A 27,745-nucleotide genomic window follows, 5' to 3' on the forward strand; every position below is an offset into this window, starting at 1 on the left:
ATATTTTTGTAAGACTGAGACCGTTCGCACACCAGTGACTGTCCCTTATCAACCCTTCCTGTCCCATCATGTGCATGTCCAACCCATGCTGGAGTCATTCAGGGGACCCTCCTTTTTTAATGTTGTGAGGTGTGGGGGTTGTAGGGTTGGTTCTGTACTCACCTGGTAAGGCTCCTGGCTGTGCTTGCAGGATTTGAGCTCTGGCTCTTGGGTCCCGCCTATCTGGTAGAACTTGCGGGATAGTACCAGTGGAGTGCAGTGGTGCTATTGGCACATTTGGGGAACACTGTATTACCATCAGCGGTCTGTGCTTGTTACACAACCTACTTGCGAGCATAAGCCTTCTTGCTGGTTCGTCCGTGGACTTCCAGGGCGCACTAGCCTGTTTTCGTATGGCAGTTCCGGCCCGTCCTGGTTGTGGGGGTATGTGGGCCGGTGGACTGCTCCTAGCAGCTGCCTGGTGGGCCACCCTCTGGCCGGTCTAGCCTGGCCTTGGGCCGGGCTTCAGGTGTAAGTGCTCCCAGTACCTCATCCAGCAGGTATCGAGCGGGGTTTCTCCGCCGTCGGTCGCCTGGTGCAGGTTTCTGGGCCTGCAGGGTTTTGTCGTGTCTCCGTTGGCCCTGTCTGGGGTCTGCCTGCTCCGTTCTCTGCCTTTGCAGAAGGGAGTTGCTATTTACATGTTGCATGTTGCAGTGGTGCCTGTTGCTGCTGCTGCACATGTGCATTGGTACCGTGTTTCACGGTGGCGTGTCCTTGTTCCTGTGTCCGGTTGTGAAGTGGCACTTTGCTGCCGTTTTGTGCCTGGGGATTGCGTGGGGGTTTTTCTGTCCCTGCCTGATTGTCCACCCCTGGTTGTTCTCCTGGGGTTTTTGTGCTTCTGCTCTTTCTTCCTGCCTCCTCTGCTGCAGGGATGTTCTGCGTGTGTTCTTAGGCGTTGGTCAGCCTGTGTCCTGTGATGTGCTTCTTTGTCTCGGTCTATTGCAGTTGTTCGTACCCCTTGGTTCGGGTACTGTTCTGGCGGCGACCCTTCTGCCTTCTTTGGTTTCCTAGCTTGCCCTGCCGTTTTTTTTTTTTTTTTTTTTTTTTTTTTTTTTTTTTTTTTTTTGGGTCTTGCGATGTCTCGCGTCGAACCCGTCGTTTCTGAACTCCTGGCGGGCTTGCATGCTTTGGGGAGTTTTTCTGTTCGGTAGACGTTCCATCTCCTTGTGCCGCCTGGGTTTCGGTGGTCGCGCCCGAGATCTTCCCGTGGCTCCGCCTTTTTCCTGGGCTCGGAGGGGCCTTGTCGGGGCTGCTTATGTTCTGCCTCGCGGTCTCGCCTCCGGTTGGTGGTCGGGTGGCTTCGTGGTAGGTGTCCCACCTGCGTGCTTCTCTTGGCGGCAGTTTGGGGTATTTTGGCGGTCCTTCCTTTTCCTGTCCCTTCTTAGGTGGTTACTCTTGTTAGCTTGGTTTACTCTCGGCTTGGTATTCTGGTGGGGGTTGGGGGCCGTCGTCTTGCCACATACTGTCGCCTCTTTTCGTGCGGCGCGGGGGCGAAGCCGCTTCAGCTTGCATTCGGTCTTGGTGTTGCTTCTACACCGTTAGTCAGCTGTCTTGTGTGTCGTTTCACCTCCGGCCTGTTCGTGCGCCGCTTGCACCATCCTGGTCTCTGGTCTGCGTGCTCTGTCTTCTCCTCGGTTGGTAGTGCCCCTTCGGTTCCGGTGTGTTTTTTCGTCGGCTCTTTCCTTTGGGCCTTTGCCTCTGGGGGTCGAGTCGCTGAGTTTTCTTGCTCCTTCAGTTTTAGCATTTTGGTTGTTTGGTGGCAGCAGTCTCCATCTTTTCTGGCGCGGGGTGGGGCTGCTGCATTCTGGAGGGGTCCAGGGTTTGTTGGTGCTTCGTTGGTCGGGCCGGGGGTGTGTCGTTTTTGTGTTCAGTGGCGGCCCTCCGCTGTTGTTTGCGTGCCACGGTGTTTGGGTCCGGAGCGCGTTTTGCGTTGATCCGGTTCTGTTCATTCCCGGTTCGCGGGTGATAGTGTCCCGGGTGGTCAGCCGTGTTCTTGCGGCTAAGCTGCCTGTGTTCTTCCCTCATGCCTGTGGCGTTCGTGGCTTCGCTGCTCTCGCTGCCGTCTGGGCGATGTGGCCTTGCGGTCTTTCGGGCATGGATTTTTGGTGTTCGTGCAGGGGCCTTGCTGCTCGTGGTTCTCGTGTTGTTCTCGTGTTCGGATTTCCGGGGCTGTGGCGCCTTGGGTTGGCGTTTGCTGCCGGTTGTCTCGCCTCCTTGGGGGGGTGCGTGGTGTCCGCCTCTCGGTTCTGTCCCTTTGACCTTCCTCTGTGGGTATAGTTAGCTCCGGGGAGCCGACGGGGCTCCCCCCAGAAAACCAGCGTTGAATGTAATGAAACGCCATTTTCTGGGTGAGACCCGGAGGCTCCCCGGCAACCCTCCCTCCCTCCGGTCGGCGTTTTTCGTGTGTTTTGACATCCAGCCTCAGAACTGATGGGTGGATAGCCGGCGTGGGAGGTCTGGGGCTCCCCCTTCCCCCTCCCGGGGAGGGGGGGAGCTGCGCAGACAGTGGCGCGGTGACGTATGACGTCATACTAGTTTCCTTGTTTTCTGTTGAAGAGTTCTATCCACTAGTTCGGCTTTAGGTAGCAATTTTCACCAGAATAGGGGTTTGTTTTGGAATGCTTACCTTTCTGGATGCTTGACCCGGTCGATGGCAGACATAGAATGCTTCCAACCACACGGGGGTTTCTATAGGCCATTGCTCCCCTTGCCTCTCTGAGGAGGCCAGGTTCTGGCTCGTGGTCCCCGGTAGGCCCTAGAACTCCATACACATGACTGATGCCAAAGTCTGACATTAGCATATCAGCCGGTAAAGCTCCGGGGAGCCTCCGGGTCTCACCCAGAAAATGGCGTTTCATTACATTCAACGCTGGTTTTTTGCCTCCATCATGCTGCTTGTTGGGTCGGTGACACCTTTAACCCTGAGACCTGCGAGCTTTGTTGGTTGTTTGTGACTCAATTCACTCAATCAACTGATGACAATATCCGGGTGCAGGCGGCTCAAGCACTCCATGCTAGGTTGAATGCTACCCTGATGCTCCGAGGCTGCCCCACTTTGCTTATAGGGACCCGGATTAGGGGGTGTTAGTCAAGTCGGCCTTGGTTCAGTCTGCACCCTCTCATTCTTCCCCTGCTGTAGTTCATTCTGGTCCCCCCCCCCTCCTTGCTTCCGGCTCCGAGGTGTCTGAGGGTCTTGGGGTCGGGGCGGGGTTTAGAGGATCCTGAGCAGATGAGGAGTCACAGTAACCTGGCTGAAAAATGTTGACCAAGCCATTCACTAGAAAGTGAAGAGACGACGACGTTTCGGTCTGTCCTGAACCATTATCAAGTCAGTTGTGGTAATGGTCCAATCGACTTGATAATGGTCCAGGACAGACCGGAACGTAGTCGTCTCTTCACTTTCTAGTGTGTGGTTTGGTTAACAGGATTCTGAGACTTGGGCAGTTTCAGGGGTTGCCCCTTCTGGGGGGGGGGGTGGACGACAGAGGTATTCGAGTCGGTTCCTCCAGTGGTGGCATTGGGGTCTGACCATTGGGCCCCTTTCTTTCCTGCTTTTTTAGCTGCTCCGTTTTTTTGTGAGGCTGGGACTTTGGAGGACAACTCGTCCCCAGGGCCTGATGTGGAGATTCCCGGGGTTGGGGAGGCTGGCTTGGGGGGCCTTGGGCCCCTTTTGACCCTGCCTGGGTTTTTAAACCCTCTGAGCGGGGTTTGCTGTTACAAGGAGTAGGGTTTTCCTTTCCCCTCTCTGTGTACAAGTTGGATTTGGGTTCAGCCCCTCCCCAGGTCTGGTTCCGTATCCCTTCGGGTCCTTTGGTTCCGTCCTTCCGGAGGTTTTTCGGCTTCCCGCATCTCGCCTACTGAGGTGTGGGCGGCCAATGCGGCTTACCTCCTGTGCGACCCAGATTTTACCTCTATAATGGATCCGTTATCCTTCAGGTTTGGGTCTTTGTCTCCATTCTGGGTTCGCTATAAGGTTCTGGAGTCGTCCTGGCTTGTGGACTGCCCGGTGTTGTCATTGAATGCTTGGAGTACTTTCTGTCATACCTGCATGCTTGAGTGGCGCGAGGCCTTGACGGTGGTCCAGGTTTACCTGGGGGTGAATTCAAGCACCTTAATGCGTGTTTGTGTGCCCCTGCCCTTCAGTGGGATGTGGGCGTGATTCAGCTTCACGTGCAGGTTCCCTCCCTGTTGACTGCGCTGGTGACTGAGGATTTGCATGCTCATGGCTTGCTGGCTTCGGTTTTGCATTTCTTTTCCCTCCTGGAGCTCTCTTGTGACTGGCTTGTGGAGAATGCAGAGGCGCTTGAGGCTGCTCCTGGGTCTGGTGCCTTAATCTCTGCGGCTCGTGCGTCATCTGCACTGCTAATACTGTGTTGATCCTGCGGGATGCGGTATCGCTCTTCTCACTGTGCATCTCGCGTGTCAGCAGGTTGTGCTCGCTTCCTCGTTGGAATCTGCTTGGGTCCCTGGCTTTTAGAGTTTCTTCGCCTTTTTTGTCCTTTTTCTATTTGCAGTCTGCGATTGGGTAGTTTCTGCAGCTGGCCTCGGCTAGTTGTCATCAGATGCCAGACTTGTTGGTCCTTTGGGGGGTCCTAGGGGGTTCCTCCCAGAAGCGTCATACTAGGGCTCGGGATTCCGCTCGTCGTGGTAGGCCACTGATGCCAGTTTTGGAGCCAATGCCGCCTTCGGAACCGTCTGTGTCTGGTCAGCATAGTGTTCGCTCTGTGCGTGGGTCAGGTTCTCATAACGGGCATCGGCCCTTTCGCGGTTCGTCCCATTGACTGGGCGATAGAGGGGAAACTTGCTCTGTTCGCTCATGCCTGGTCTCACGATTTGTGGGCTTTTCGGGTCGTTTCCGACGGCCTGTGGTGGCTTTGGGTGGCCCTTCTCCTTCAGGGGGTTCGGGGCTAGCGGGGCAGTTCTCTTCTCCTGCGCTCTGTCAGGTCATCTCGGAGTGAGTGCGCTTGGGCATGGTCAAAACGACGACGTCTTTCGGGTGGGTTTCCTGCCTGTTCCCAATCCCAAACGGGACTATGTGGACCTGCGGTTTATTCTGGACTTGTCCCGTCTAACCCCCTAGGTTTCTTGCCCCTCTTTTCGCATTACTACTCTGTCCTAGGTTTGGCTTCTGTTGGAGTCGGCCGCTTGGATGGTGTCCCTAGACTTCAAGGACACATATTGGCACTTTCCGATTCATCCAGGGTTCAGGGACTGGCTCGGTTTTGTAGTGGAAAAACTCGGTTACCGTTTTCGTTGTCCCCGCTCGGGTTGAACTTGGCTCCTCGTGTGTTTACGCCTTACCCGGGTTGTGGTGGCCCGTCTGCATCTTTTAGGTATTCGGGTGTTGGCCTACCTTGATGACTTGCTGGTATGGGCTCCTAGTCGGTCCACGTGTCTGCTTGCCAGGGATTTGGTTCTTTCCCAGCTTGCCGGGTTCGGGTTCATGGTGAACTGGAGGAAGTCCCATCTGGTCCCCTCCCAGGTTAGGACCTGGCTGGGTCTTGTGTGGGACTCTCGGACTTCTTCCTTGTCTCCCTCCAAAGTATCTCCTTCGGCTGCAGTCCCACATGTGCTTGTTTCTGGGGGCTCCCAGGTCACCCGGCAGTTGCTCGAAGGTTTGTGCGGGAGCCTGAACTTTGCGATGATGGTCTACCCACTGGGTCAAGTTTGGCTTCGTCGGCTGTTCTGGTTCCTTCGGGGATGCTCTGAGTCAGCCAGAAAAATGTTAGGATGGATTACGAGAGCCTTCAAATCCAGAGATCCCATCGCAATGGTTATACTCTTCAAATCACTTGTGTTGTCCCGTCTTGAGTACTGCTCAGTACTCACTCTCCCCTTCAGAGCAGGAGAGATTGCTGAAATAGAGGGAATACAGAGAACATATATGGCACGCATGTACGAGATAAAGCACCTAAATTATTGGGATCGTCTCAAAGCCCTCCAAATGTACTCATTAGAAAGGAGACGAGAAAGATACCAGATAATATACACATGGAAAATACTGGAGAGCCAGGTCTCAAATCTACCAGTAAAATAACAATGTACTGGAGTGAATGATATGGAAGAAAAGGCAGAATAGAACCAGTGAAGTGCAGAGGTGCCATAGGCGCAATCAGAGAACACTGTATAAACATCAGAGGTCCCAGATTGTTCAACACCCTCCCTGCGAGAATATGAAATATTGCCAGAGCATCAGTGGACATCAAGAGGAAACTAGATTGTTTCCTCCAAGGAGTGCCGGACCAACTGGACTGTGGTGGGTATGTGGGCCTGCGGGCCGCTTCAAGCAACAGCCTAGTGGACCAAACTCTCACAAGTCAAGCCTGGCCTCGGGCCGGGCTTGGGGAGAAGAAGAACTTCCAGAACCCCATCAACCAGGTAACCAGGACGTCCCTTCCACCTCTCTCGCGATCGCTGGTTTTGGCCCCCAAGGGCCTTGCGTCGCCGGCTTCCTCTTCGGGTTTTTCGGGGTTCAGTGTCATGGAACCTACCCAAACCCTCGCTTAATATGTTCATGGATGCGTTGTCTCTTGGCTGGGGCTCTGACCAGTGCTCACCAGGCTGGCCAGGGGTGGTGCGATCAATCCTTCCGTCGGGTCCACAGCACGGTGCGGGAGTTTGCGGCGGTGTGGATGTCTCTTCACAGGGTTCAGGTCACCTGCAGATCAACGATCCGGCTCCATTTAGACTGCTCCCCGGTGGTTCATTGCCTGAACCGAGAGGGTGTGATGTGGTCCTTGGCTCTTTGGGGCTGGTCGTTTCGGGTGTCTCGTCTGCTGAGTTCTCAAGGTTTGACTCTCCTGGTCGTTCACGTACGGGAAGTGTCCAATGTCTTGGCGGACAGCATGTCCCAGTTCATTCCCTTGTCCACAGAATGGACGGTCGATACCGACTTGTTCAGTTGGCTATGAAAGACGTTTGGGTGCCCGGAGGGGGACCTCTTCAAGTCGGTGTGGTCGAAGCGTCTTCTGGTATATGTGGCACCCTTCTCCGACTGCAAGGCTGTCGGGGTCAATGCCTTCAGGCAGGACTGGTCGAGGTGGGGGGTTCCTATGCCTCTATTCCCCCAGTTCAGCTGTTTCTCCAGATCCTAGCTTGCTTGGAGACTTACCAGGGGACAGTAGTCCTCTTGGCCCCATGGTGGCTGGCGCAGCCTTGGTGTCAGGCGCTGCTTGCTTGGTGTCCGAACCCGGAGGTTTTCCTGTGGCTCCGCCTCTTTCAGCAGATCGGTCTGGTCTGGTATGTGATTGGTTCGTTCTTCTAGAGTCTTCGCGTTTGGTCTTTTTGATGGGAGACCAAATGCGAAGAAGATGGAAGGTGAGACCATCACCTTCCACCTTTTTGGAAGGTGATGGTGGGAGCACTTACAATCACCAAATGCTCCTGTTCACCTAGTAATAAGTATAGCTAGGGGGTGTACCTTAGCTATACATACCCTAAATATGAGAAAAGCTGAAATCTCGTATATTTATTAACTAAATCTCTCATATTTAGTAACTACTAAATATGAGAGAAGGTGATGGTGGGAGCATTTACTACAATGCACCACTTGGTTTCCAAACTTTAGTTATCCGAAACTTCCAGTTTCTCGATTGGGGTTAGGGAGTCATGCTATACGAACAAAGTTCGGGTAGGATCCGCCAGGATCAAAGCGGTCTGCCAAGCGTTGCGCCGGCCCAGCCTGTGGTGGTGGGTGGGAGATGGTCCAGTTTGCCCACTGACTGTTTAGAGTGCCTTTTACCCTACGACTTCAAAGATTCACGGCCTATTATTCCTATTATATTGAATTGTCACGAGCCTGGATTGTTCATTCTGTGATTTTGTTTTACATATCTGCACAATCAAGAAACATCTGTGCACCATGTCGGCTCCAAATGCACGCATTGTGTCAGTGATGGCTGACTGGTGGGTGGATGGAGGGGGGGAGCTTTGGTGGGAAGCAGTAAGAGAGAGGGAGAGAATTAGTGAGAGAGGGGGAGAATTGGTGAGAAAGGGAGGGAGAGATGCTAGGAGGTAGCAGGAAGGGAGGGAAGTAGTAAGGGAGGATGGGAGAATTAGGGAGGGAGGGATAGGCAGGCAGGCTGGCAGGCAGAGGCAGGCAGGCAAGCAGAGGCAGGCAGGCAAGCAAGCAGAGAGGCTGACTGGCTGACTGGCTGGCAGGCTAGCAGGCAGGCTAGCAGGCAGGCAGACTGGCAGGCAGGAAGGGACGGATGGGTGTTGAGGTGAACCACGTGACATTTAGTGTGTGTATGGGATGTAGGCAGGGTGGGGGAGGGGTGTTGGTGGTGGGAGAGGGACTGGCTCACTCTGATAAGCCTAACCACACTCAACCCGTTAGCCAGATTTGTTTCATAAATGTACATCATCAAATATATATTTGGTTACAGGTTTTGTTTAATAATATTATTAGGATAATTATTCTCTGGCTGGCAATCTACTAAGCTAGCTACTTCGGGGGGAGGGAGGGCAGCAGCAGTGAGGGTGTACTCACATAGTTGTACTCATCTAGTTGTCTTTGCAGAGTTGAGCTCTGGCTTTTTGGTCCCGCCTCTCCTGAGGGAGAAGTGGATCAGGACTTCTCTAATTGGTGAGTGCAAACAAAATAGTCATTTATGCAATGAACCTGTCAAATTTTTCCCTTAGATTTGTTTGTTTAATTTTTTTTATTTAATTTTTTTCTCTCCATTTTCCTCCATTTCTTGTTTACGAACTTACACAATAACCAACGAGTCTTGTCCCCAAGGGGTTTGGAAACCAAGTGGTGCTCTGTATCACCAAATGCCCCTATTCACCTAGTAATAAGTATAGTTAAGGGGTGTACCGTAGCTATACATACCCCTTTTTAATTTATTTTGTTTGGTTTTATTTTTAAATTAAATCTGGGTGAGACAAAAAAGAAAAATATGCTGCACAAATGATCTTAGGTAAGGATAAGGATAAAAACTTCAAAAACTTTTCTCATTGAATACTTAAACCTATAATTATGACTATTTATTTATTTATTTATTTATTTATACAAGAAGATACACTGGATTTGTGAGGATGCATAGCATGATATTTACATTCTTGAAAAGCCACTAGTACCTGCAGGATTTCGGGCAGGTCCTTAATCTAACAGATAATTTTAAGTTGATAAATTCTAGCAGAATTTATAAAATGATAATAGGTACATTGAAAGAAAAAAAATGAGATGAGAGAAATTGGTAGGTATATTAAAGTAGAAAAAGGGACTATTATGGCCTGTTAAAAAAAGAGAGGGGGGAAGTAGGGGTCCAAGACCTCTTTTGGCTGTGTAACAATAAGTAATTATCAAAAGAAGGGAAGGCTATGTAGCAGTAAGGCAGTGAGGTGAGGCAGCTACTTATTTGAGGAATGCTTATTTTATTTACCTTATAAGCTGCAGCAGCTTATTTTATTTGAGGAATGCTCAACTGATTCCTCTACATTTAGCATTAACAAATTTGTGTCCAAGACCTTTTCCTCCTGTTACACAATTATTGCTGTGTGTAACAATAATTATCAAAAGAAGGCACCAAGCCGGGAAGGCTATGTAACAGCATTGCAGGTAACAATAAACCCAATTTTTTAACAGATAAGCACCTGTTACTACAACAAATCCTGCCAGCTGTAAAAATATTGATCCAGTTATTTAAATATAAGAATATAATGAAACAAATATTTATGGGTTGTTTATCCTATTTTCTGAGGGGAACTCCCTTCGGCTCCCCAGAGCTTACTAGGCTGATATGCTAATGTCAGACTTTGGCATCAGTCATGTGTATGGAGTTCTATGGGCTTCCCGGGGACCACGAGCCAGAACCTGGCCACCTCAGAAGAGGCATGGGGAGCAATGGCCTATAGAAACCCCCGTGTGGTTAGAAGCATTCTATGTCTGCCATCAACCAGGTTAGGCACCCAGAAAGGTAAGCATCCCAAAACAAACCCCTATTCTGGTGAAAATTGCTACCACAAGCCGAACAGGTGGATAGAACTCTCCTAAAATAAATGAGCAAACAATCATGACGTCACACGTCGACGTGCCGCTGTCCGCGCAGCTCCCCCCCTCCTTGGGAGGGGGAACGGGGAGCCCCAGACCCATCGTGCTGGCTATCCACCCCCCCCCCCCCAGTTCTAAGGCTGATGCTAAAGGCTGAGGTCGTGTGCTCCGGCTCCGGTGGTTGTTTCAGCACTGTACCTAGAGTGTGGTGTCTGTCTTCTAGGTGGTGCATGAGTCGGGAGTGTTTCTTCAGTACTCGGGCTGCATGCGCCTAGGGTTCCTTCCCTAGGTGCCCTGTAAGTACTGCCCTTGGGGCTTGGGGTTCCCTTCCACAAGTTCCTTGGGTTCTGCCCCTGCTAGGCCATTTACTGCTTGGTTTTCGGCTGCCCCTTGTGTGCTCGGGTGTTCTGTCTCCCTTGTTCGCCTGGGGTAGGGTGCAGTTTGCACTGGTGGGGCGCAGGGTACTGCGCAGCTAGTTTTCACCTATCATGTTTGGTGTCTGGTGGCGGCCCTCCACCATTCATTGCATGCCACAGCTTCTGTGTCCTGGGTTGCACTTTGGGTTGATCCAGTTTCCCTCGTTCCCTGTTTGCGGGTCTCCCGGGTTGTCCGCAGGATTATTACGGCTAGCCGGCCTACGGTCTTTCCCCGTGTCCATGTTCGCAAGTTGCCCGAATGACTGTCCTGGGCAGTCATTCAGGCGCGGGGTTTTTGGCGGTCGAGCAGGGTCCTGGCTGCTCGTTATCTCGTGCGCGTTCCTGGGCCTAGTCGGGCCTGTGTCGCTTTGGATTGGCAGTTGCAGCCGGTTGTCTCGACTTAAAGTTGAGGAGTGAGCGGCGACCACCTCCCAGGTAGGTCACTCTACTTTCCTCTGTGGGGAGTTAGCTCCGGGGAGCCGAAGGGGCTCCCCCCAGAAAACCAGCGTTGAATTGTAATGAAACGCTATTTTCTGGGTGTGTCCCGGAGGTTCCCTGGCATCCCTCCCTCCCTCCGGTTGGCGTTTTTTTCACGTTTTTTTACATTCAGCCTCAGAACTGGGGGTGGATAGCCGGCGCGATGGGTCTGGGGCTCCCCCTTTTCCCTACCGGGGAGTGGGGAGCTGCGTGGACAGCGGCACGGCGACGTGTGATGTCATGACTGTTTGCTCGTTTATTTTAGGGGAGTTTTATCCACTTGTTTAGCTTGTGGTAACAATTTTCACCAGAATAGGGGTTTGTTTTGGGATGCTTACCTTTCTAGGTGCCTAACCCGGTCGATGGCAGACATAGAATGCTTCCAACCACATGGGGATTTCTATCGGCCATTGCTCCCCTTGCCTCTTCTGAGGGGGGCCAGGTTCTGGCTCGTGGTCCCCGGTAGGCCCATAAAACTCCATATACATGACTGATGCCAAAGTCTGACATTAGCATATCAGCCTAGTGAGTTCCGGAGAGCTTCCGGGACTCCCCCAGAAAATGGCGTTTCATTTCATTGAACGCTGGTTTTTTCTAATGTATATCCAAAAAGTGAAAAATTGAGACATACTGCACAATTTAATGATTCACAAGAAATATTAATAACATTGTTGTCTTCTTTTTATCTTCTAATGTGTGGTTTGGTAAACATTACTAACAGTACATATCAATATGCGATCTTAATGATCCATGGTTAACATTTATGATTTAATAAGGATAATACTGGAAATAATAATAATAATAATACAAGCTATAATTTAAAACCTTTATTACTGATTTCTTTTTATTAACAAGCTTAGGTATAAACAGCAATGTGCTGCTACCCTATACTATATGAAAGATTACAGTGTAGATCATAAACTAGCTACAAGCTCATCCAAAATCCCCACCTCACAGGATGGCCAATCATACATGGAATCAGGAGAGAATAAGAAATGTAAGGCTGATCTATTGGCCCCCACTAGGAAAATCTGGGTACAGCACAAGAATATCTTCAAATATTCCTGAGTGTATGAATTAATTACAGAGCTCAAAGTACCTCATACCATTTGGTCAGAAGTCACTGATAACAGGGCAATCACATATATAATGTTGGAGAGTATGTCCTCTCAAGTACGACTGAAAACAGAGTTTTTTTCACCCAGGGGGTTAAAACCCATGGAACTGCCTACCCTCTGAAGCCGTAAATGCCAAAATCCAGCTAGAAAATACCATTAAAACAATTGGCCTGACTTGACAAGCATTGACTTTTTGTCCTCGTCGAGGCCACTAGATAGTTAGTGGCCCTTGGGTAAATTTAGGTAAATATATTACAAAAAAATACCATTGCTTGTCAAATCTTGGGAGCGACAAGGAAAGCTATACAATATGTCTTAGAATTATGTAGGTAAAAAAAAAGTAACACATTTGTTTACTACAATGTCGGTGCTAACTGTATAAGTTGAAAAAACTAAGTTTTACTTCAAAATATACTAATTTTATAAGAAAATTCTACATAAATAATTGGCAAGTGCATCACAGATAAGCTTAGATATGGCAGCGTCGTGATTGGTTACAGCTGTAAGATGAAAAATGTTACCTTCTCTCTGGCCAAACTAAAAGCCCTAGTGGCATCTAGCAAGACCTAAGTGAACTACTGTACTGTACTTAAAAATCTTCGTACGTACACTTTTCTGAATGGCTCTTTGGCGTTTTCTTAGCCGGTACTGTACTTAGGAACCTTCGTAACACACATACTTACAAAGAAATACATGGAGCTTCGTGAATCTAGGTCCAGGTTCTGGCTCGTGGTCCCTGGTTGGTCTAGAACTCCTTTCACACTGACTGATGCCAAAAGTCTAATATTATGCATATCAGCCTGGATAGCTCCGGGGGAGCCTCCGGGTTTTTACCCAGAAAATTCAGTTTCATTACATTCAATGCAGTTTTTTTCATTGAAGTTTAAATTTTGAAATTTCTCACAAGACTTCGTTGCCATATGTTATTTCAATATACTCTACAGTGAGGAGAGACATTTTCTGGAAGATTTGATTTCCTTGTCCTAATGCAACCAAACATTGATGTCTCCCCAGCAGCAGAGTTTTTTTTTTTGCTTTACTGTATTAAGAGTATAGGTAATGCAAAGTTTATAGTTGAACAAACAATAATGTAAAATTTAATAGTATTTCACAAGGAAAGAACAAAATGTAAGCTCGATTATCCGGATTCTGATAAACTGGATATCGGAGTCACCCAGACAAAATTGCTTCTGGATAATTTTATGTCCATATCTGGATGAATGTCCATAGAATTCAAATGACTGGGGATTTGTCTGGGTACAAATAGACAGGCAGAGAGTTTACCGTATATGCCGGCGTATAAGTCAACATTTGAAACCTAAAAGACAACTCCAAAACCAGGGATCGACTTGCTGTCGAATATAAAATGTGAACATTTACCACTGAGACAAACAAGTGAAACACCCTGCCTAACACTCGTTGAACACCACTTTCCATAACTCTCGCAGCCCATCACAATTATTTAGGAAATTTCACTTGTGAAATTACTGTAGACACTAATCCGAAATCCGACCATCCGGAAAACGTCCTAATCTGGCCAAAATCGTGGCCGGATAAATTTCTCACCATCTGGCAAAAGTGTCCATGGGAGCCAGACCAGAGGGTGTTTGGCCGGATCAGTGGCCTAACACTCATTGTACACCACCACCAGGGAGGGAGGGAGTCACCCCTCACTGCTGCTCACTTCTTCTGTCCTGTCCACATTCACTCCCTCCCTCCCTCCCTCCCTTCCTCAAGAGATCCTTCTGTAGGTGGTAGTAGATTGCCAGCCTGGAGAATTTCCATCTAATACTGTACAATTAAGCATTCATGAAATAAGTATTTTTATAACTTTTTATTATCCTAATAATATTGCTAAACAAAATCTGTAACCAAAAATATATATGATAATATACTGTACATCCAGAATTTAAGAAAATTCTGGCTAACTGTGACGAGTGTAGGATTATCTGAGTGAGCCCGTCCCTCCCCCACCACCGACACACCTCCCCCACCCGCCCCACATCCCATACACACACTAACCCTTAAAGTGCGCTTCACATCATATGACGTGCTGGACGTTGTTCCAGTCAACTGCGCATCACGTCATACGATGTGTTGGAGTACTACGCAAGATTTAAACAGCCCGCGGATACACGGGGTTCACCACACCTTCATCAAGGCTCTTGTAAACAGACGCCATTTTTTAAAAAGATCGTGGGCCAAACTCCCGGGTGTTATTGGCCTCAGTATTGAGTGAGCAACCAAGCCTGACGCACGCAGCATGAGCTAACAGCACTGCTGTTCAGCTTGTGACCACAGCATCGCCTAAAAATGCCAAATTATACTTGTTCATGCTATTATGTAGCGATGATATTATTACAGAAGACCCCTGACTGTGGTAAAACTGACCAGGGTTCTGATAATAACAGGATTGTGGTGATATTTAGCGCTGTGCGCCATGGAAGGAGGAGTAATGCTGTGGGAGGGAGGGTGGTGGCGATGTCTTTTGACTGTGTGTGGCCACCTTTTATTGACTGCACTCAGCATACCAGCTTAGTGGTTTGCTATGGTGAACACAAATGTAGATACTTATATATAACGTGTGTATACAGGGTATAAACAGCAAGAGAAGGTTTGGAGCCGCCATTTTGGTGAGGGCGGTGGCGTCGTCTGCACGATGCCACCGTGCAGACGACGGTGTTGTTTACTGGTTACCACGATGGTCTTTGGGCACCATACCAGTTTATTTGTACAAGTATGGTGAATAAAACAGGTAGATATTTATATATAATGTGTGTATATAGCGTAATAACACCACACAGTATTGTTGGAGGAGAAATATTAGTGCGTCTGGCCTTGAGGGCGGCTGCCGATCAGCTGACTGTGTGAGTAGCCACATCTTTGTGCCTTTACTCACCATACAAGCTTATATGTACAGTTATGGTGAACAAAACATGTAGATACTTATATATAACGTCTGTATATAAGATATATAGCGTAATAACACCACACAGTATTGTTGGAGGAGAAATATTAGTGCGTCTGGCCTTGAGGGCGGCCGCCGATCAGCGGACTGTGTGAGTAGCCACATCTTTGTGCCTTTACTCACCATACAAGCTTAGATGTACAGTTATGGTGAACAAAACATGTAGATACTTATATATAACGTCTGTATATAGTGAATTATAGCAAAAACATTATTGTGGGAGGAGAATGTGGGGGAGTCAGATGACTGGAGGGAGGGCAGGAGTGGCTGGCTGGTACACGGCTGTCACTCCTCGTTACTTTTTGACTCATAATAGCTACTTAGTGGTTCGTTATAGTGAACAAAACATGCAGATACTTATATATAACCTGTGCTTATAATGTAATAACCGACAAAGTATTTGTTCACTGATTGATGAACATAATTAATCAACAATATGCACACCATATTTTTGAGTACAGCAATGATTCACTCATTTTATTATATAAATATATCAAACTACACACTATTGAATAATATTACAGCAAAAAAAGTATGAAAAATCAATCAGAGACATTGAAATAATTCGGTAATTATCTCTTTGTGGCAACTCCGGCCTGACAGCTTGCGAGCAACAGACCGCCTGGGACGCACGCTGAGTCAGCGCCTATAATTTGCCAGACTTCCCCGCCCTATAGCGGGCAATATATGCCACTTACGATTTTTTTATTATTTTTCCCGTGATCAGTGAACACAAATTAACAGGTTAGAAAGAAAAAATAATTTTTTTTTTTTTCAAAATGACATGCGCCTGTGGGGATGACAGGATATTAAACCCCGAGCATGTTAAGGGCTAACCCTTAAACCGCCCAATACATATATAGATGATTTCAGTAACGAAACCGAAACCGTGCAATACATTAACCCTTAAACTGCGCATGGCGTATATATACGCCCTGAGTAACATGTCCCATGGTGCGCATGGCGTATATATACGCCATAGGGTGCCAGGCCTGATTCAAATGGCCCGCGGCTACACGGGGTTCACAGTAGCTTCCTCAGGGCTCTTGTAAACAGATGCCATTTAAAAAAAAAATCGTGGGCAATATTCTCAAGTGTGAGAGGCACAGTACTGTTAGAGCAACCAAGGCCAGCGCACGCAGCATGAGCGAACAGCATAGATGTTCAGCTTGTGACCACAGCATCGCCGAAAAATGTCAAAATAAATATATACTTGTTATTATTTAGCGATGACAATATTACAGATGACCCATGACTGTGATATAAATAACCAGGGTTGTGATAATAGCAGGATTGTTGTAATAATTAGTGCTGTGGGAGGAGTGATGCTGAGAGACGGAGGGAGACAGCATCGTTTACTGACTGTGTGGCCACCTGTTATTGTTTGCATTCACCATACCAGGTCAGTGGTTCTCTATGGTGAACACAAATGTAGATACTTATATATAATGTGTGTATTAGTGTAATAACAGCAAAAGGATTATGCTGGGAGGAGCCATATGGGTGACGGAGGTGACGTCGTCTGCATGATTTGTCTAGCTGTTTAGAGGGTGGCCACTATGCTCTTTGGGCGCACTACAAGCTTAGGTGTACAGTTACGGTGCATAAACATGTAGATATTTATATATAATATGTGTATATAGGGTAATAACACTGCAAAAGGTATTGTTGGGGGAGAAAGTTTAGTGCGTGTGACCTTGAAAGAGTGAGGAAGCCGCCAGCCGCCATCTGTGTATAGCGACGACTCTTAGTGCCTGAACTAACTATATCAGCTTAGCTGTACAGTTGTGGTGAACAAAATATACACATACTTATATATAACGTCTGTATATAGTGTAATAACACCACAACTGGTATTGTTGGGGGAGAAAGTTTAGTGCGTGTGTTGAGGGAGTGGCAGTAAGTGGCTGGCTGGTGTGTGGCGGTAACTCCTCGTTGCTTTTCGACTCTCAATACCAACTTAGTGGTTCGTTATGGTGACCAAAACATGCCAATACTTATATATAACCTGTGTATAGAGTGTAATAGCAGCAAAACTATTTGTTTATAGTTTTATAAACATAATAATTGAATCACTAATATGCACATCATACTTTTGAGTATAGCGATTATTAACCACTTTTATTATATAAATATATTACAATACACACTATTGAATAATATTACTGCAAAAAAACTAAGAAAAAATCAATCGGAGACATTGAAACAATTAGGTAATATCTTTGTGGCAACTCCCATCTGTCAACGCGGGTGACGCTGACCGGGTCTGACGACCGCTCTGTCAACGCCCATTTTTTGCCAGACTTCCTCGGTCAATTGCGCCCAAAATATGTCACCTACGATTTTTTTTTTTCCGTGCTCAGGGGACACAAATTAACATGTTTAGAAGACGAAAAAAATTTTTTGAATTTTTTTTTTTCTTGCGCACAGGGGTGTAAATGTCCCAAGGACCCCTGAGCAGTGTAAGGGTTAATAGATGTTTTTGTGTCTAGTGCTATAATTTAAACGCCCTGAGTGGGATAGGGGTAGTCATCAGCGAGCCGCACCCGACCATAAACAAATGCCACCTGGGAAAAAAATCCTGCGTAGGTCGCCATTGTGTACGGGCCTCAGTTCTCTGGCGGACACCATGGCGAGCGCATAAAGTTCCAATGACCGACTTCGCTCAACGAGGCATTCCTTGTGACCTCTGACCGAGGACGAAATTAATAAAAATTTGTTCCCGGATGGTGATGAATCTGATATTGACGACTCCGATTTTGAGCATGATTATACACAGTCCTCAGAGGTGGATACGACTGACAATGAGTGTGAACATGCTAGCTCCACCAGGGCTAGGCCTAGCATCTCGCCCATTCCTCCTCGCCCTCACTCGACCCCACTTCGTGCCAGACCACACAGTTCATGTGCTACCTTGCAGGATATTGATGTTTTGGTCAACGAGTCTGAGGAAGGTGAATCATTTTCCAGTTTAGTGACTTAGAATCGGAAAATAGTTTCGGTACTAGTGCCAGTGGAGTATGTGGTGTTGCCAAGCAACATTTTGTCATGTCAGCAGCATCTGGCCCAGCCATACAGCACCGCATGGCACCACATGGGGACATTGATGAACAAAGACCCTTAACATCAAGTAATTTTCCGTCACCATCCCTGCCCGCCCCTACTGTTCCTATACCTGCTTCAGCTACTGGTCCACAGTTTCCTCGCCGTGGTGCCGCTATTGCCTCTCGAAAGACACCAGGTGTTTTTTGTGGAGTGATGGGACAGATTTTGTTCCACAAATATCTGTTTTTGATAATTCAGATGTTGGATTACAGACCTTTTCCCTGATAAAGGTACAGATATGTGTGAAATGGACTATTTTACTGCATATTTTGATGAGCCACTAATGGAATGTATTGTTCAGGAAACGAACAAATATATGGCTGATCTCATTACTGAGGAGGAGTTATTTGATTTTTCACGTTTACAGCGATGGAAAGATACGACTGTGGGTGAAATGTGTGTGTTTTTGGCACTGTGTATGTTGGTGAAACATTGTGTCAAACACGTAATTGACCATTATTGGAGCAAAGACCATACAGTTTCAACACCAATGTTCTGCAAATATATGTCTCGAGACCGATTTGAGATACTCCTCAGGTGTCTTCGTTTTGCAAATGATGAAGACCAGAATGATGATAGACTTTGAAAGGTAAGGCACGTCCTGAATGAACTTATTGGAAAGTACAGGGTACAGGGAAAGTACTATGTACCAGCTCAGAAGCTGGTGATTAACGAATCCCTTGTGCTTTTCAAAGGACGTCTTGTCTTCAAGCAGTATATTCCCTCCAAACGCCACCGATTTGGATTGAAATTCTTTGTACTGTGTGACTATGAAACAGAAATTGTGTTGCACATGATCATGTATACGGGTTCAAATGTAGACATTCCTGCTAATGACCAACATGGCTTCTCAGGTAGTGTTGTGAAGTTACTGCTTGCACCATATCTGAACAAGGGCCACATATTGTACACAGATAACTATTATACCAGTCCCTTGCTAACTAGGTTCTTGCTTGATAATAGAACTGGAGTGTGTGGCACAGTGAAGGCAAAACGAAGGGAAATGCCAGTGTTTCACACTGCTATGCAAGTTGGTGATTGCAAGCTAAGGAAAACAGGTGCAATGCTTTCAGTGCGGTGGAAAGACAGGCGTGAAGTGAACATGTTGACCACCATTCACAATGGTACAATGTTGGACAGTGACAAGGTGAACAGAACCACAAAAGAAATAATCTATAAGCCAGATTGTGTCTTGGACTATAACATCAACATGCATTTGGTGGATAAATGTGATATGATGGTGGGGGCAGTGGAGTGTGTACGGAAAACAGTGAAGTGGACCAAGAAAATGTTTTTCCACCTCATTGACGTAACAATGCTGAACAGTTACAATATGTATCTTGTCAAAACAGGTCGTAAACAAAATTTCCGTGCGTTCAGTTTTACTGTAGTGACACAATTACTAGAGAAGTTTGGCAAAGTAATTCATGGCATATAGAGGCCCATTCTGAACCCGGTATTGCACCATGATCCAACACCCAGGCTTGCTTTCAGGGATGCCTTTGTCACACACAATCTTAGGTATTTACCACCAACTGCAAAGTGTGCTGTTGGCCAGGGTGAGTGCATTGTATGCAAGACAACAAACAAGAGGCAACAGAAACGAGAAATGATGACTTGGTGCACAGCGTGTCAGGTCCCTCTGTGCTATGTCAAATGTTTTGACGTGTATCACAGTCTTTATGAGTTCTAATTGTTCAAGACTGGTGCAAAAACGTCTAAATACAGAATAAGTGGGAGTAAATATTGAAAATAAATCATAAGAAATAGTATATTTATTGAAAATAAGACATTTTTGTGCAAATACTTGTGACACTAATATGTGCATATAATATACATTGACAACAGTTCTATGATAACAAATCGTCAAGTGAGAACATATTAACCACACCAGTGAAAAAAATAGGTGTAAAATACCCCATAGATACTGTAAATAATACCGCGAAAATAAATTCGCGGCAACTCTGGTTCCTTCTCTGTCGTGCCTGACTCAGCCCGGGCGCACAGCTCTCCAGTGAAGATGAATCGTGACATCATCACTCAAGTTCTCGGCTCATTTACATCATTGGTAAGTACAATTGATTTTTTTTATTATTTTTTTCCATGCTCAGGTAACACAAATAAATGGATTAAAAAGAAAAATATTTTTTTTTGAATTTTTGTTGTTGTTCCGCTTGTGGGTGTTTGAAGCCATTTGGACCCCTAGCGGTTTGAGGTTTAACCCTTAAACTGCGCATGGCGTATATATATGCCATGAGTGACATGCCCCACAGTGCTTATGGCGTATATATACGCCATAGGGTGCCAGGCACGATTCAAATGGCCCCGCGGCTACACGGGGTTCACATTAGCTTCCTCAGGGCTCTTGTAAACAGACGCCATTTTTTTAAAATATCATGTGTGGGAGCCACAGTACTGTTGGAGCAACCAAGGCTGGCGCACGCAGCATGAGCGAACAGCATTGCTGTTCAGCTTGTGACCACAGCATCGCCGAAAAATGTCAAAATAATACATAACTGCTATTATTTAGCGATGACAATATTACAGAGGACCCCTGACTGTGATAAAAATGACCAGGATTGTGATAATTAGCGCTGTGGGAGGAGTGATGCTGAGGGACGGAGGGAGATAGCATCGTTTACTGACTGTGTGACCACCTGTTATTGTCTGCATTCACCATACCAGCTCAGTGGTTCTCTATGGTGAACACAAATATAGATACTTATATGTAATGTTTGTATTTGTGTAATAACAGCAAAAGGATTATGTTGGGAGGAGCCATTTGGGTGACGGAGGTGACATCGTCTGCATGATTTGTCTGGCTGTGTAGAGGGTGGCCACTATGCTCTTTGGGCACTCTTCAAAAGAAGATAGAGAGAAGCTGAAACTGAACCTCGCCGAGGCAAAACGTTTAAATGAGAGCAGGAATGAAGAAGAAATCAATTTTTTTTTCTACAAAGTGATAGGGGTAGGCAGACCAGTAAAGTGGTACATAAAGGCAAACCAACAAAATCATTAGAGAGAGGGGGAGTGAAAAATTAGAAGAGGGGGAACAAGTTCCTGAAGATTGCATACACCAACATAGATGGAGTAAGATCGAAGATACTGGAGTTAAGTGATGTAATACAGCTGCAGTCACCAGACATTGTTGCACTCATGGAGACAAAACTTGAAGATGTTATTTTAAATGAAGTCATATTCCCAAGGGGCTACTCAATTTGGAGACGGGACAGTAAAATTAGGAAAGGCGGTGGCGTTGCTGTGCTGGTGAAAGAACACCTAAAGGTGAACGAAATAATGACTGCCAATCCACAAGAAGTTGACATAATAGCACTAGAGATCTGTCATGAGGATGATAAACTAATGATCATAAATGCATACAGTCCACCGCTAAGCAGCACATGGTCAAAGGAGGAGCTAGATAGTAAAAGAGAAGGTCTTGTAACAATAATGAGAGAGATCATAGCGTGAAACAGGTGAAATTTGGGTGAAATTCCCAAGAAGAGAGAGTTCGCCTGACTCAGAGGTGGATTCTCCTTCCACACCATAACCCCTCTCCTCCTTCCCACCTCCCCATCGTCTCCCTCAAGCCAGCAACTACTCTTCATAAGGTAAAGTAAATATTAAAACACTACAACAAAACATTTATATTTACATGTGCAGTATTATATTTACATAAAAAAAAGTCATACAAGTATGGATGTTTTTGGGAGTGGAACGGATTAAATTTATTTCCTTTATTTTAAATGGGGAAATTTGTTTCTTAACTTAAGACGAGTTTTCCAGGTAACGAGCTCGGTGCCAGAACGGATTAAACTCGTTAATAGAGGTTCCACTGTATATCACACTACACACTATTGAATAATATTACTGCAAAAAAACTAAGAAAAAATCAATCGAAGACATTGAAATAATTAGGTGATAATATCTTTGTGGCAACTCTCACCTGTCAGCTCGGGTGACGCTGACCGGCTCTGACGACCGCTCTGTCACTGCCCACTTTTTTCCAGACTTCCTCGGTCTATTGTTCCCAAAATATGTCACCTACAATTTTTTTTCCCATGCTCAGGGAATAAATTAACATTTTTAGAAGATGAAATAATATTTTAGAATTTTTTTTTCTTGCGCACAGGGGTGTAAATCTCCTCAGGACTTCTTAGCAGCTTAAGGGTTAAAGGTCAGTAGTTCAACTGTCCATAATTCATAAGTAAAAATGTATTTATTTAATTAATAAACAGGAACCAATACAGAGCACCACTTGGTTCCCGAACTTTAGTTATCCGAAACTTCCAGTTTCCCGATTGGGGTTGGGGAGTCACGCTACACGAACCAAGTTTGGGTAGGAAGTAGTCCGCCAAGCTTCACGCCTGTTGGGGTTGGGGTTACCCTACACGAACCAAGTTCGGGTAAGGAAGCGGTCAGCCAAGCGTCACACTGGCCCGTGGTGGTGGGTGGGAGATGGTTTAGTTTGCTCACTGACCGTGTCGGGCGCAGCCTGCTACCCTGTGACATCACAGACTCATGGCCTATTGTTCCCATTGTTTGAATTTGTCACGAGACTGGAGTGTTCATTCCGTGACTTTGTTTTACATATCAGCACAATCAAGGAACATCCGTGCACCATGTTGACTCCAAATGCACGCATTGTGTCAGTGAAAGCATCTACAAGTGGGTTACATAAAAGAAAGAGGTCAGTGATGACATTTGAGAAGAAAGTTGAAATAATTAAGAAGGTGGAGAGCGGTGTTGTTACGAACCCGGATCCTGCGTCCGAGCATGGAGCAGTGACGACCGCGCCATCTGTGGGTCAGCTCCCGTAACCCCCTCCAAAAGGACGACGACACCTGGTGAGGACGACGTGTACTAGCTACGAGGGCCAGTTTCCAGTCCTGTTCAGCGCTCAACACAGCCGCTGCTGACCTCTGGTGAGGTGGTGCTCAGACACCAGCGCCATCTATGGAGTGGATAGGTGGGCGTTTGTGTCTGAGCCTGTAAGTGAGGTGCCTTAGTGTGTCCCAGTTATTGATGACGTGTCTGCTTACAGAGTCGACCTGGGACTGCTGTGATGGAAGTTGAGTCAGTCTACCCAAGGCAGCCGTCTCCATACCTTGTGCTTTGCTGCAGCAGCTGTGAAGTCGTCCCCCGGAAGAACACTGTGGTGTTACCCTGCCAGTGGAGTGGCAGTAGAAGGATTACCCGGGACCGACTGCTGGAGACGATTATCCACTGGGGTATTGAGGACAGGAGAGTGATTTGTGGTATCACACGAGGCTCCTGTCTAGGGCGTTACCCTTATATCGTCCGTGGAGTGGCCTGACCAGCCTTGCTGTTCTGGAACCTGCCAGCAGACCTGCTGGACGTGTGGTTGACGGCCTCCACGGCGGTGCCCCCAGTGGAACTGTGTTTTGGCTGACCTGTGGCCAGGGTAGGCTCAACTTCTCAGAGGATTCGTTGTGAGGCCACGAAAAAGCACCGAGGACTTAGCACCGAGAACGAGGATCCAGAGTCTTCAGCAGAAGACTACAGTGTATTTCCCCTGTAAATAAGTGTTAATACCCCTCCCCCTGTGTAACTTTTATATATTATTTATTGGTGTTGGAAATCATTATATTATATTAAGTTTTTGCCTTTATTTCCCTTCCCCTTTAAGTTACTTGCGTCACGGATCACATCCCTTGAAAGCCACTACTGGCTTGGGGTCGGATACAACTTCCTCTCACAACATCAGAGTAAGAACCCCGTTGCGTCCCGAGAGGGCCGTAACATAATTGGCATCCCCAGCGGGATCCGACCCCTTGTTAAGTATGTTTGACAGGGGTGGTGAAGTGGCGTAATCCCTGTATATAATTCCCCCTGTGTGACGATTGTGACATTATGCGCCCTGTGCGGTGCTCAAGAGTGACTTAAGTGCAATATTGACTAGTGCGGTGCTCAGTGATTCAGTGCAATATTGTAGAGCGAAGGGTTCGCTGTGATTAAGCGCGATATTGCGTAGTGCGGTGCCCAAAGTGATTACGTGCAATATTGGCAAGTGCAGTGTTTGGTGCGATAAAGTGCAATATTGGCGTAGAACAGTGCTCGGTGCGTTAAGTGCTAACGTGTAAGCAGTGTGTTAAGTGCTAGTTGAGTGTTCCATCTGTGACAATGGCAGAAAAAGCTACCATCGATGATCTGGACGATGTTCAGGCTTTTCTGAACAGAGTGGACTATCTTGCCAGATTAAAATATCTGAGCAAACCGGAACTTGTACTAGTGAGCGCCTACCTGGAGATCAAGATCCGTGCCAGTGATTCCCGTGTGGAGATCTTGTCCAAGGTTCACCGGCACTTGAAGGCAGAAGAGAAACAGGAAGGCGAGGCTCCTAGTACAAAGGAAAGTGAGGAAATAGCTTCCACGGAAAAGGAAGATAAGGGCAGCGACATTGACAGTGATGCAGGTGAGCTTAATATCAGCTTCCTAACAGTCAAAATGCGTGCCCTAGAGATAAATCGCGAAATAGAGTGGAAGAAGTTAGAATTAGAACGAGAATTAAAGGATAAAGAAATGGAGATGAAAGAAAAGGAAATGGCGATGAGGCGGTTAGAATTGGAAGAAAGGAAAGAAGAACGAGAAAGAGAAAGAGAAGAATGAGAAAGAGAAGAGAAACGAGAAAGAGAAAGAGAAGAGAAACGAGAGAGAGAAGAAAGAGAAAGAGAAGAACGAGAAAGAGAAGAGAAACGAGAAAGAGAAGAACGAGAAAGAGAAGAGAAACGAGAAAGAGAAAGAGAAGAACGAGAAAGAGAAAGAGAAGAGAAACGAGAGCGAGAAGAACGAGACAGGCAAGAACGACGAGACAGAGAGGAAAGAGAGAGACAACATGAACTAGAAGTATTGCGATTAGGCGGTGGTCGGAGGCCAACAACGGACACCAGCAGTTTCGATCCGGTAAGAAACATCAAAATGGTCCCCAAATTCAATGAGAGGGAAGTTTCGAAGTTCTTTGCAGCCTTCGAGAAAGTCGCTGCCTCTTTGGAGTGGCCAAGGGAGAATTGGGCCATCATGATACAGTCATTCCTGACTGGGAAGGCCCAAATCGCTTACTCCACGTTATCCCTTGACGACTCCGGCGATTATGACAAGGTGAAGAAGGTTGTGCTCATGGCATACCAATTGGTACCTGAGGCATACAGGCAGAAGTTCCGAAACCTGAAAAAGACCTCAGAGCACACGTTCACCGAATTCGCCACGATCAAGGAGCGACTTTTCCAGGAATGGTGTGCCTCTCGGAAGGTGGAGACCTAGGAAGACCTCGAGCAGCTGATTCTGCTCGAGGACTTCAAGGATTGTTTGTCTGGAGACCTGAAGACGTACCTAGAGGAACAGCAGGTAGAGACCTTGAGTGCGACAGCCACCATGGCTGAAGAGTATATCCTGACTCATAGGCCGTCTGCTAAGTACGTCCCGAGGAATTACCAGCGCCGGTTTGACAGACCTCATGACGAAGAGGAAAGACCCGTCCCACAAAGCGCTAAGAAGACGCCCCCAAGTAGCCCCCGAAGAACAAGTCCTAGCAGTCCGAAACACCGGAGCCCGAGGAGGAATATGGTGTGCTGGACTTGTGGGCAGAAAGGGCATGTAGCTGCTATGTGCCGAGGCAGAAGAGGTGGCGGCGCACGAAGGGAGGTGATGTTGATGAGCTGTGGAACATCACCAGCAGGAAACCAGTCTACGACTACGCAGGAAGAACCCAGATTGTTTTCCCCTCACACTTCAGGCGGGTATGTATCGAGTGATCATACTGGTAGATCAGTTGTAGTGCTCAGAGATAGTGGAGCAGCCCAGTCCCTGATCGTGAAGAGCTCGTTACCCGAGGGAGTAAGTGTAGACGGGAGACAACAGGTTGTCCTGGTTGAGTTTCCTAGGACGCAGTATATCGCCCCCTTAGTGCCAGTACATCTCGACTCGCCTTACTTCAGCGGCACATGTGCGTTGGCAGTAGTCGATACCCTCCCTGTGGCTGGGATTGACGTGGTACTAGCCAACGACTTGGTGACAGATTGGAGCATCAATCTTCCCAAGGTTGCAGATGAGTCTACCGGAACAGCACGGTCTGAGGCAACAGGCAATGGTAATATCCAGGTAAAGGCAGACCCGGATTCAAACAGGTTTAATTTGTCCTCTCACCCGCAGATCGACAGAGTTCTAGCAGAGTCTCCTGATTCTTCTTTCGACAAGGAACATGAGGTTACGATAGCAGAAGTACCTGAGCAAGAAGAGAGGCCTTGTGTGCAGGCACCCACGGATACCAACGAGTCTGGAGCGAAGGTGGATGTGTACTCGCGGTATGGGATTGTACAGCGTTCATTGAACCAGCCAGAGATTCCCCAGACGTCAGAGGTATGTGAGGTGTGTTCGAAAGTTCTAGTGCCCTCTTTGGTCCAAACCAGGCTAATGGATGTAGCCGGCTATGGACATAACAGGCTCAGGAAGCTTATCCCTCAGGTGACTAAATGTTTCCTAGCAGTATTTTGTGTTATTCTCGTGTGTGGTATCGGTAAGGATCAGTGGACGACCCGAAGGATGATGGCTCCCTTGAACATCGTGAAGAGATCCCAGGGATTAGAGACGTGTTCTGTGAGTGTTGCAGTCGAAGAAGGGACCTGGAAGGTGATAGTAGATACAGGAGGTACGCGATACGATAATATGAGTGACTGTTTCCGACAGGTTGACACCCCCCGCGTGACTGCTGAGCCTCAATGCAGCGTTATGCGGAACGTTGGTCGACCTGACGGTGGCAGAGCGAATGTCATCTGCGACGTACGAACAGCCCCGTTGGGACTAGGTGTGGACCTAGTAGAGTATGCTGTAAGTACTGTTTTACCCGCTGTCGCTGTCACTCTAAATTATCAGACCCCTGTATTCCAGGTGCCCGTCTCCCTGAAGGACCACCGGACTGGTACTAGAAATACCGTCTGGGACCAGCCATCATCGGTGCCACGACACAGGGAAGTGTCGAGTCGCCCCAGATCGTGTCTACACAGATCCTTACTCGAGAGGTGTGAGATTATGCTCCGGATTAACATCTCGGTGGAGACGTGGAAGATTACGTCAAGCAGGTCATCGCCTGCCATTTTCAAGGTCCCTTTGTGCCAGGGATTTTCCTTAGTACAGTTCTGTGGACGAGACAGCCTTGCCGTTCCAGTATATAAAGCATGTGAGTCCATTTGGAGTTGTGTCGCCGTACTAATTTGGTTTGTAATTCTCTTTCTAGAAACCCAAACCAAATTCTTTTTGGTGGGGAGGTGTTACGAACCCGGATCCTGCGTCCGAGCACGGAGCAGTGACGACCGCGCCATCTGTGGGTCAGCTCCCGTAACCCCCTCCAAAAGGACGACGACACCTGGTGAGGACGACGTGTACTAGCTACGAGGGCCAGTTTCCAGTCCTGTTCAGCGCTCAACACAGCCGCTGCTGACCTCTGGTGAGGTGGTGCTCAGACACCAGCGCCATCTATGGAGTGGATAGGTGGGCGTTTGTGTCTGAGCCTGTAAGTGAGGTGCCTTAGTGTGTCCCAGTTATTGATGACGTGTCTGCTTACAGAGTCGACCTGGGACTGCTGTGATGGAAGTTGAGTCAGTCTATCCAA

General features: G+C 47.4%; 1 pseudogene; it reads left to right on the forward strand.

Moving 5' to 3' along the window:
• LOC138358439 (zinc finger protein 268-like) overlaps positions 1 to 27,745 on the forward strand; it is an 81,366-nt pseudogene that overhangs the window by 10,673 nt on the left and 42,948 nt on the right.

Source organism: Procambarus clarkii, chromosome 8, assembly GCF_040958095.1.
Source record: "Procambarus clarkii isolate CNS0578487 chromosome 8, FALCON_Pclarkii_2.0, whole genome shotgun sequence".
Taxonomy (NCBI): Eukaryota; Metazoa; Arthropoda; class Malacostraca; order Decapoda; family Cambaridae; genus Procambarus; species Procambarus clarkii.